Source organism: Hordeum vulgare, chromosome 4H (genome assembly GCF_904849725.1).
Source record: "Hordeum vulgare subsp. vulgare chromosome 4H, MorexV3_pseudomolecules_assembly, whole genome shotgun sequence".
Lineage (NCBI taxonomy): Eukaryota > Viridiplantae > Streptophyta > Magnoliopsida > Poales > Poaceae > Hordeum > Hordeum vulgare.
The window spans coordinates 551637226-551648737 of NC_058521.1; positions in this window are offsets into that span (position 1 = coordinate 551637226).

The following is an 11512-nucleotide window of genomic DNA, read 5'->3' on the forward strand; positions in this document are numbered from 1 at the left end:
ATGTGTCAATAGATTTGATATCAAAAATCAACAGAATAGCATAGTTGAGCGAGACTAAAAACTGGGGCTTCCTTTCATAGCACACCTACCTGAGGAACTCTAAGGGACACACATCAAGCAGAATGTTCAGAGAACATCAGAGATAAACCAGTTACGTTCTTTTATCAGAAGAAATAATAAAATCTTTAACTTTGATTTGGGTGAGCAATCAACCGAGAAATTCAATGATGTGTCAACAGATTTGATACAACAAGAAAAATCAAACACAACTAAATTGGGGCTTCCTTTCAGAGCACAACTACGTGAGGAGAACCAAGCAAGCTGAATGTTCAGAGAACAATCTTCACTTATAATTTAAAATGTATTCAATCATTTTTAAAAAGCCACGTGATTTAAAAAGTGTTCATGCCTTTTTAAAATAATATTTATACATTTCAAAAGTTATTTACAATTTAAAAGAGAGTTGGAGTACGAGGAATGTGTATGAACGCGATGCAATGTGTAACTCACGGAGGGTGGTCCATCCATGCAAATCGACGAGATTGGTTTCAAAAGTTTTAAACATTCTCTTGTGTTGACGTGGTTCAACGACAAGTTTGTCGTACGGTGACGGAGATCATTCCGTTGGGATTGATCACATTCGGATGCATTATGATGAATTAAACATCATAACTACTCTCGATTAAGCTGGGCGAAGGAGGATAAGTGACAACATGCTGAGACACGGTATTAAAATAAGGCTCTTGAGCCGTGCTTATCAAGTTAGGGAAATGTGATGTTTTTCTTTTTCCGTTGCAACACACGGGCGTATTCTTACCTACTAATAAAGAAAATACTGCTTCTTCCGTACGTCATCCAAATTGCCCTTAAAGTTGACTAAAATTACCCACCAATGCCACCTATAAGTCATAAAAAACGTTTCAAACAGAAAAATCTTCGGACTGGGCCGACCCATGTAGGCACCTCCTATATTACGTTCTGGGTGCTAGAAAAAGATGCAGCACACCTGTTTGGGCCGGCCCATGCGTGGGTGCCTGTTTTTTTAGTTTAGTTTTTTATTTTTATTTTCAGTTCCATTTTATTTTTCTACTTTAAATAATTTAGAACTTCAAACAACTTTTCTCAATTTTGAGAAACTGAGAATTTCGAAATAAAATATTTAAAAAAACACATTTTTTTTTAGAATTCAAAAACTACTCAGGAGTTTTGAAATTTTTTTGCATATTAAAAAATGTTTAAACTTTGAGAAAATGTCCATAAAATAAAAAAGTCAACGATTTTAAACAAAAGTCCGTGTAAAAGTCTTAAAAACAATTCGTGCCTCTGTTTTTAGTCTCATTTTTTATTTTTATTTTTCTGTTCCATTTTTTAGTTTAAATAATTTAGAACTTTGAAAAACTTTTGCAATTTATAAAACTGGGAATTTTGAAATAAAAGTTTGAAGAAAATATAAAATGTTTGTGAATTCAAAAAATGCTCAGGATTTTTGTAAAAATATTCGCATATTCAGAAAAATGTTCATAATTTTGAGAACAATGTTGGTGAAAACAATAAAAGTCCATGATTTTGAACAAAAGTTTGTGTGTTATTTTTTGAGTACAATTGAAAAAAATATTTGCTAATTCAAAAAATGTTCATGCATTTCAAGAAATGTCTTAAAATTTTAAAAACATAATATGATCAGCACCATTGAAGATTATAATTGTTTTTCTCTCGTTGACTAAAATTACCCACCAATGCCACCTATAAGTCATAAAAAACGTTTCAAACAGAAAAATCTTCGGACTGGGCCGACCCATGTAGGCACCTCCTATATTACGTTATGGGTGCTAGAAAAAGATGCAGCACACCTGTTTGGGCCGGCCCATGCGTGAGTGCGTGTTTTTTTAGTTTAGTTTTGTATTTTTATTTTCAGTTTCATTTTATTTTTCTACTTTAAATAATTTAGAACTTCAAACAACTTTTCTCAATTTTGAGAAACTGAGAATTTCGAAATAAAATATTTAAAAAAACACATTTTTTTTTGAGAATTCAAAAACTACTCAGGAGTTTTGAATTTTTTTTGCATATTAAAAAATGTTTAAACTTTGAGAAAATGTCCATAAAATAAAAAAGTCAACGATTTTAAACAAAAGTCCGTGTAAAAGTCTTAAAAACAATTCGTGCCTCTGTTTTTAGTCTCATTTTTTATTTTTATTTTTCTGTTCCATTTTTTAGTTTAAATAATTTAGAACTTTGAAAAACTTTTGCAATTTATAAAACTGGGAATTTTGAAATAAAAGTTTGAAGAAAATATAAAATGTTTGTGAATTCAAAAAATGCTCAGGATTTTTGTAAAAATATTCGCATATTCAGAAAAATGTTCATAATTTTGAGAACAATGTTGGTGAAAACAATAAAAGTCCATGATTTTGAACAAAAGTTTGTGTGTTATTTTTTGAGTACAATTGAAAAAAATATTTGCTAATTCAAAAAATGTTCATGCATTTCAAGAAATGTCTTAAAATTTTAAAAACATAATATGATCAGCACCATTGAAGATTATAATTGTTTTTCTCTCGTTGACTAAAATTACCCACCAATGCCACCTATAAGTCATAAAAAACGTTTCAAACAGAAAAATCTTCGGACTGGGCCGACCCATGTAGGCACCTCCTATATTACGTTATGGGTGCTAGAAAAAGATGCAGCACACCTGTTTGGGCCGGCCCATGCGTGAGTGCGTGTTTTTTTAGTTTAGTTTTGTATTTTTATTTTCAGTTTCATTTTATTTTTCTACTTTAAATAATTTAGAACTTCAAACAACTTTTCTCAATTTTGAGAAACTGAGAATTTCGAAATAAAATATTTAAAAAAACACATTTTTTTTTGAGAATTCAAAAACTACTCAGGAGTTTTGAATTTTTTTTGCATATTAAAAAATGTTTAAACTTTGAGAAAATGTCCATAAAATAAAAAAGTCAACGATTTTAAACAAAAGTCCGTGTAAAAGTCTTAAAAACAATTCGTGCCTCTGTTTTTAGTCTCATTTTTTATTTTTATTTTTCTGTTCCATTTTTTAGTTTAAATAATTTAGAACTTTGAAAAACTTTTGCAATTTATAAAACTGGGAATTTTGAAATAAAAGTTTGAAGAAAATATAAAATGTTTGTGAATTCAAAAAATGCTCAGGATTTTTGTAAAAATATTCGCATATTCAGAAAAATGTTCATAATTTTGAGAACAATGTTGGTGAAAACAATAAAAGTCCATGATTTTGAACAAAAGTTTGTGTGTTATTTTTTGAGTACAATTGAAAAAAATATTTGCTAATTCAAAAAATGTTCATGCATTTCAAGAAATGTCTTAAAATTTTAAAAACATAATATGATCAGCACCATTGAAGATTATAATTGTTTTTCTCTCGTTGCAACGCACGGGTCCTTTTTGTTAGTTACTAGTAATAAAAAAAAGGTATGACTTAGTACGACGATGCTCGTAAACGACCGTGAACCAGCCTGATCGGCGGTGCCTATGTACTGTCTCGTATGTATAAAGGAGCGCTCTATAAAAAAATCCCTCATCGATCAAGGGTGTTATCTTATTCCAGCACGCGACTCGGCGTCCTTGGAGCGGCGCGAGATCGAGAAAGCTTCCATGGCCGACTGCATCAGCGCCCTCCCCGACGACCTTCTCCACCACGTGCTTTCCTTCCTCCCCGCGCACGAAGTGGTGCGGACCTGCATGCTCGCGCGGCGCTGGCGCCATCTGTGGAAATCCGCCCCGGCCCTGCGCGTCACCGGCGTCAAGGGATGCACCAACGAGTGGTTCGTCAACTTCGTCGATAGCCTGCTCCTCCTCCGTGACCCCAGCAGGCGACTGGACTCGTTCGAGGTCGACCTCAACTACTACGACGACTTCGATTCCGAGGCGGTCGACTTCGATCGCAATGTGTTTGTGCCCGTGCCCGCCAACGAGGAGGACGTGAACAGGTGGTTCCGGCACGCCCTGCTGTGCAGACCCCGGGTGCTGCTGGCGTTACGTACCGACTATCCTATAATAAGGCTTCCCAATGTACCTCTCATATCCCGGCACCTCACAAGATTGGAAATTCAGAGTGTTTGTGTGCGCAGCAGCACGCTCGATTTCTCGCGCTGCCCTGCACTGCTTCATCTCAGCATGGATAATTGCTACATTTACGGGAACATCTCTTCTCCATTCTTGAAACATCTCAGCATTATCTACTGTTGTTTTCGGACATACCCCTTCCGGGCCCGAATCTATTTGCCGGCCCTTGTTTCCCTTGAGCTAGACAGTTGTTTTGGTAGGATGCCGGTACTGGTTGAAAGCATGCCACTGCTAACTTCAGCAATTGTTAGAATCGATACATGTCGTGATTGTTGCCGTAAGAATGACCATGGAGGTTGCGATGATCGCGAATGTGAGGGATGTTATGATTCTGGAAGTGGTGCCGACGATAGGCGTGGAGAATCTGTGCTTTTGAAAGGATTATCACAAGTTGCCGCGTTGGAGTTGTGGGTTCATCCTCAAGTGGTATGCATGCTTGCTTGCTCCTGCTTCGCTTTGTGATAGTTAGATTTAGTTTTGGGACATTATAACCGTATAGGAGTATTATGTTGCTCATACAGGCTGCCATGCAATTTATACTAGTGGTATCATATTCTAAGCTTCTCACCATCATACATCTAGGAAAAATATATACACCAGTTTGAAACCTCTTGCATTAATTTATTTCAATACCGTACCACATCTGCAGCTAAAAACATTATCTCCCATTCCTTGATTTGTGTAATCGCACCTTGCACTGCAAAATTTCAGCAAATTACTTATATGATCTTGTTCTTTTTCGCAGTTTATTATCAACAGGGACTTGAAATTGTGCCCAATATTCAGCAACTTAAAGACTTTGTTGCTCACCAAATGGTGCCCTCGCATTGCTGGTGACCTCAATATATTAAGTTGCTTCCTCAAAAATTCACCAATTTTGGAGAAGCTCACTCTCCAGCTTTTTGAGGTATTATATCGTGTACATGAACAACCTTGTGTTACTGAAGTTGATAATTATCCATGGTTGACTGATGTAAGTAAAATATTTGAATGCTTTAGGAACGTAAAATTCCGGTGAAAACACAAAGAAGTTACACTCCATCAAAGCAATCATTTGCATTCAACCATCTGAAGATAGTCGAGATCAAATGTGACAAAGTTGGTGGGAGGGCTCACAAGGTTTTGGACATCTTGAGTACCTTCAACATACCACTCGAGAAAGTTACTATCCAGCGAGGAAATTAAACTTCTGGATCTTAATGTGAATAGTAGTGGTGAAACGGGCATATTCCCATTTCTTCATTCAATTTCTTTCTTCGGGATTTTGAGTTACCTGTTCTATGATGTTGATGCCATCCATAAGTGAATTGAAAGTCTGCTTAATCCTTACAATCAGAAAAAATTCTCTGACGGATCTGAAGAAATTGATCTTGATGGAGCTTAATGTGGTTTGAGATCAACTCAGCTTAAACCATGTTTCCACATACTAGGGGCAGTGACAAAAGACATGTACAGCTGCGAGTTTTTATCTCTGTGACCATTTAGGCTAGCGGTAACCTATGGTGAATTGTGGTTGTGTGCTTGCCTCGTCGGTTTTTGCCTAATTTTTCTTTGATTAACTGGACAACCGCCTTGTTTCGAACAAACTAGTAAATATGCCCGTACGTTGCACCAAAAGAAGAAAAACCGTGGCACAACCAGCTCCGTACAGCTTGGGCACGAGCACAAAGGCACCCGACCGGCAACCATTTGCCCATAGAAAATACTAATGACTTCATGTTTTGTGCTGTAATTTCTATGGTGACTCCTGTGCAGAGCCCGGGCGGCTGCCTGGGTTGCCGGGAGATGGCTCCGTCACTGGAAAAAAAATCATTCTTCATACACACACCTAATGACATCAACAATTCTTTTGAAATCTTTCACGGTGTTGCACGACAAACAACATGATAAATGGTGTTTGTTCAAAAACATAAATGTGGAACAATTTTTGAAGTGTATACTCAAGGTGTTTCTAATTTATTAGACAACAAAAATATATACATAGTTGTAATTATCTCTTTACGTCTGTGTTGTCGTTCCTCCTTAGACCTTACTAATGCCCACCAAATATTCCATTGCCATGAAATAGAGAAGTACATTTTAGTACTCAACAATGACTTATGCATAAAAGCATTATTTTTGTTTTGCTGATATATGTGTTTGCGACTATAATACAAGTCAAGATTTAATTTGGTTGCAACCATATTAGACAGCTTCATAAAAAACAATCAATCTCTAAGGACATGCATGCCAAATGTTCAAGGTTGCATATCAACATCAATAAAAAAATATTTTGTAAAAGATCATTATAGGCACAATTCTAGATAACAAAAATATCAACATTAAGCCACTTATTTACATAAATTTTGTATCAATAGTTTAGTGTACATCGTTGTATAGGGCTGTTTATTGTGCACTGTGCGAAATAGAGAGAATGATTAATACCTGTTGTAACCTTTGCATATGGTATACGGTAGGAATCAACATCCCCTATGGTGCCAATGATAACTTATGTGGAAGAATCAAACTATTATATGTACTCAGTTTAAATGGTGTGGGAACATATATAATAGGCATTTTCAAAATGTCCCATATAAAGAAGGTATTAATTGAGATTGCATTACAAACCTAATTTTAGGAATGGCAAGATAATAATTGAGATTGCATTATAAACATGCAAGATAATGGCATATCTGAAATCTATACATATTTCTGAGGAATTTTCATATATAACGTGTTAGATTTCGAGTTAGAACTTGAAAGATATGAATATTTTGGAAAGTGTTTGAATTTGCCTGATAAAAAACTAATACCAAAAAGAAGGAAAATAGGCTAAGAAAGGATCGAACCTAAGTTGGTTGGGTGGAAGGGCAGGGCCCTAGCTAGTGGGGAATTCCGTGCCAGTTAAACATTAGTGGGTCGACAGATAATAAACCAAATCCGATGCAGCGACTTGTGAAGGAAAAACTGTTGGGCAACGTTGCACGGGAAACAAAAAAATTCCTATGCACACGAAGACCTATCATGGTGATGTTCATCTACGAGAGGGAGATCGGATCCACATACCCTTGTAGATCGCTAAGCGGGAAGCATTAAGAAACGCGGTTGATGTAGTGGTACAACTTCGTGATTCAAATCACCGTCGTCCCACGATCCGTCCCACGATCCGTCCCGATCTAGCACCGAACGGACGGCACTTCCGCGTTCAGCACACGTACAGCTCGATGACGATCTCCGCCTTCTTGATCCAACAAGAGAGACGGGGAAGTAGATGAGTTCTCCGGCAGCGTGACAGCACGCCGGTGATGGTGATGATCTATTCCTGCAGGGCTCCGCCCGAGCTCCGCAGAAATCCGATCTAGAGAAAGAACTACGAGGTATAGGTTTGACTTGCACGTGGCAAAGTTGTGTCTCAAAAGCCCTAAAACCACCAATATATATAGGAGGAGGGGAGGGGCTAGCCTTGGGGCTCAAGGGAGCCCCAAGGGCGCCGGCTGAGAGGAGGAGGTCGACTCCCACCCCAATTCGGTTTAGGGAAGGAGGAGTCCACTCCTTCCTTCCCACCTTCCTCTTTCCTTTTTTTTTCTTTCTTTTGGTTTTTCCTCCTTGTGGCGCCATAGCCCACTTGGGCTGGCCTCACCAAACCACTAAGGGCTGGTGCGCCACCCTAGGGCTACTGGGCTCACTCCCAAGTGGGTGGGCCCCTCCCGATGAATATCCGGAACCCATTAGTCACTCCCTATACACTGCCGGCAATGCCGAAATCTTTCTGGTGACCAAATGAAACCATCCTATATATCAATCTTCGTTTCCGAACCATTTCGGAAACCCTCGTGACATCTGTGGTCTCATCCGGGACTCCGAACAAACTTCGGTCACCAACACATATAACTCAACTATACTAAAACGTCACCGAACCTTAAGTGTGCAGACCCTGCGGGTTCGAGAACTATGCAGACATGATCCGAGACACTCCTCGGTCAATATCCAATAGCGGGACCTGGATCTCCATATTGAATCCTACATATTCTACGAAGATCTTATCAGTTAAACCTCTGTGCCAAGGATTCATATAATCCCGTATAACATTCCCTTTGTCCTTCGGCATGTTACTTGCCCGAGATTTGATCGTCGGTATCCCTATACCTATTTCAATCTCGTTACCGGCAAGTCTCTTTACTCATTCCGTAATACAAGATCCCGTGACTAACACTTGAGTCACATTGCTTGCAAGGCTTATTTGTGATGTTGTATTACTGAGTGGGCCCCGAGATACCTCTTTGTCACACGGAGTGACAAATCCCAGTCTTGATCCATGCTAACTCAACGGACACCTTTGGAGATACCTGTAGAGCACCTTTATAGCCACCCAGTAAGGTTGTGACGTTTGATTCACACAAGTATTCCTCCGGCGTCAGTGAGTTACATGATCTCATGGTCATAGGAATGAATATTTGACATGCATAAAACAATAGCAACAAAATGACACGATCACATGTTACGTTCATAGTTTGGGTCTAGTCCATCACATGATTCTCCTAATGATGTGATCGAGTTATCAAATGACAACGCTTGCATATGGTCAGAAAACCTTAACCATCCTTGATCAACTGGCTAGCCAACTTGAGGCTTACTAGGGACATTCTTGTGTCTATATATCCACACATGTATCTATGCTTTCATTTAATACAATTATAACATGGATAATAAACGATTATCTTGAAACAGGGAATATAATAATAACTATTTTATTATTGCCTCTAGGGCATATTTCCAACAAAAACAAATGTGTTTTTCTTCACTTATGGATGGCATAGTGGATAATTCATGGCAACTTCAAGGGTAATTGTAGGACGGACTGTCAGAAATACTAATCCCTTTATTAGTGGGTATAGAAAAGGCAAAGTTTTACCTTGGTTGAAAAACAAAGTGAGGATGGCCTAGGGATCCTTGTTAAAGTAATTTACTATTTCATGTAAAATACATGCATCGTCTTTCTAAAGATATTTTTTATGGGATTGTTCTGGACAAAAAGAAATCTCATGCACTCAAATCCCTATAAACGAGCATAATAGTGAGCACGGTGCTCATGTAAGTTTCTTGTTCTGTTATCTTATCTTCTATACCTAAGTAGTTAACCCTCACTATTAGATTTCTTTGCACATGTGTGCTTGCATGTAGCCTCAATCATTCATAATTGACTTATCAGAATTTTGTGGAATCAAAAGTTATGCATGTATTCGTCAGTTATAAATTTGCACTAATCTATCCATGCAAATCATACCACCTCATCAAGTTCTGCAAGTCTTCCTTTTTCCAAATATATAGCTCATGCTTCAAATTTATGTTAAAAGATGGTTTTACTTAAGTTCAATTCAAAAGTTTCTCTGCTTTTATACATCATTTTATTATATACTTCATAGGTTTTCTGAATGTATACCGAGGACACCTTTATATTTGTTCTATTTTATTTTTAAGCAAATACATATGCATTTGTTTTAACATGGTTCATGCGACAACGTGCGGGGCAACATCTTTGACCATGCATAAATAAATAGTTAGCCTCCACTATTTTATTTCTTTGACCATGCAAGAATGTCACCTCAACATGCAACATGTATGGAAGAAAAGCACATCTCAACATGCAACCATGCATAAGAAAAAGTCCACTTCAATATGCAAACATGAGAATTTTCATTCTATTATTATATGTGTATATAATAAATATTTTACAACTATTCATAATCAAATACAATAGATCATATGTGTTTTTAGTTTTAATTCTCATATTATTACTCCAAATATTAAAGTCACATACAACCAAATCTCATTGAAATACATTCCGACAAAAACGTGTGGGGTATCATATAGTTTAACAAGAAGTGACTTCTTTTAACATCTGGTAGATCTTGTGTGTCATAGGCTAAAGAGTTGGGAAGAGAAAATGTTATCTCTCTCTGGTATGGAAATTTTGGTGACAACAGTAAGACAGACACCTCCCTCTTATGCTATGTCAGTCTTCAAATTACCTAAGGTGGTATGCAATGCAATCACAAATGAGCTCTCAAGTTTTTGATGGGATACAATGGACAATCAAAGAAAATGCATTGGTTCACATGGTGAAAACTATGTATCCCAAAGAAGAAGGGGGGTAGATACCTTCATAGATTTAGTCTTGCTATGTTAGCAAACCAATGTTGGCAAATGATCCAGAACCATGATTCCCTATGTGGATGTGTCTTACACGATAAATACTTTCCGGATGGCAATACTATGGAGGTATGACCTAAGGCCTTATACAATGTTGGGTGCTTAGAAAAATAAATCGGATTTTTCTGAAGTACCAGTGCCTATATCTACAAGAGAGATGCCTAACTAAGCGTCTACCCTGTACAAATAAGCACCGGTGCTTAAAAAAGACTGATTTATTTCTCTAAAAATCTTGCCTAACCACCTTGCATTGTACAAGGCCTAAGAGTGGATCATAATATACATGGCAAAGTATTGTTGCAGGAATTCGGACATTTAGAAAATGCCACATTTGGCGAGTGGTAACGTGATCCCAATTGACATATGCCATGATCCCTGGATCGCTTCTGGTCAAATTAATTACACCACATAAGGGTATTATGTTATGCAAGGTTGAGGATCTCATTAACCACACTGTAAAATGAGATGAGATATTGACTGGGGACGTGTTCTCTCGCTTTGATGTCCAGCTAACCCTTGAGACCCCTATCAACACTGATGTCATAGAAGACTTTGTTGCATGGCAATACATAAAGGTGGGATCATTTTTTGTCAGATCAGCCTACCAAAGGGAATGGGCCGCCAGTTCACGAGGAGACAGATCGATTGAATGGTGAGGTAGTTCTTTCTTGCTAGTACAAGTTTTACATGGAACATTCTGCTTAGTTTCTAGCAAAACACAAACACTATTCTGATTATAATTTTTATTATCTATGTTGTTCTTTATACTATCTTTATTGAAAATGAATAGATTGAAAGAAACAATCATGATTGAAAATGAATAGATTGAAAGAAACAAGTGTTCCTCCAATGCATGTGTAGATAGATAATCACACCTAGGAGTTGAGTGCTTGGTCTAAAGGATTCGTGCCGCACCACCGACGGGTTCCAAGAGATCCGGTACTCCAGTGCATTACATCAACTTGCAAATTGCTTAAGCTTGCTAAACTTCTCAAAAATGATTAATGTCCCTGCTCCAGACCAGCATCATGTATTGTTGCTCTGAAGTGATTTTTTTATCCTTATGTTATTGAGCATTAGATTTTCTGTGTTGATTCTACCTCACTCGACAAAGTTCATATAGTAGAACTTAAACCATCAGTTGACGGAAACATGACTGCTTGAGGACCTAAGCTAGATGACATATTTTACTTGACAGTTTTTCATTATTGACATG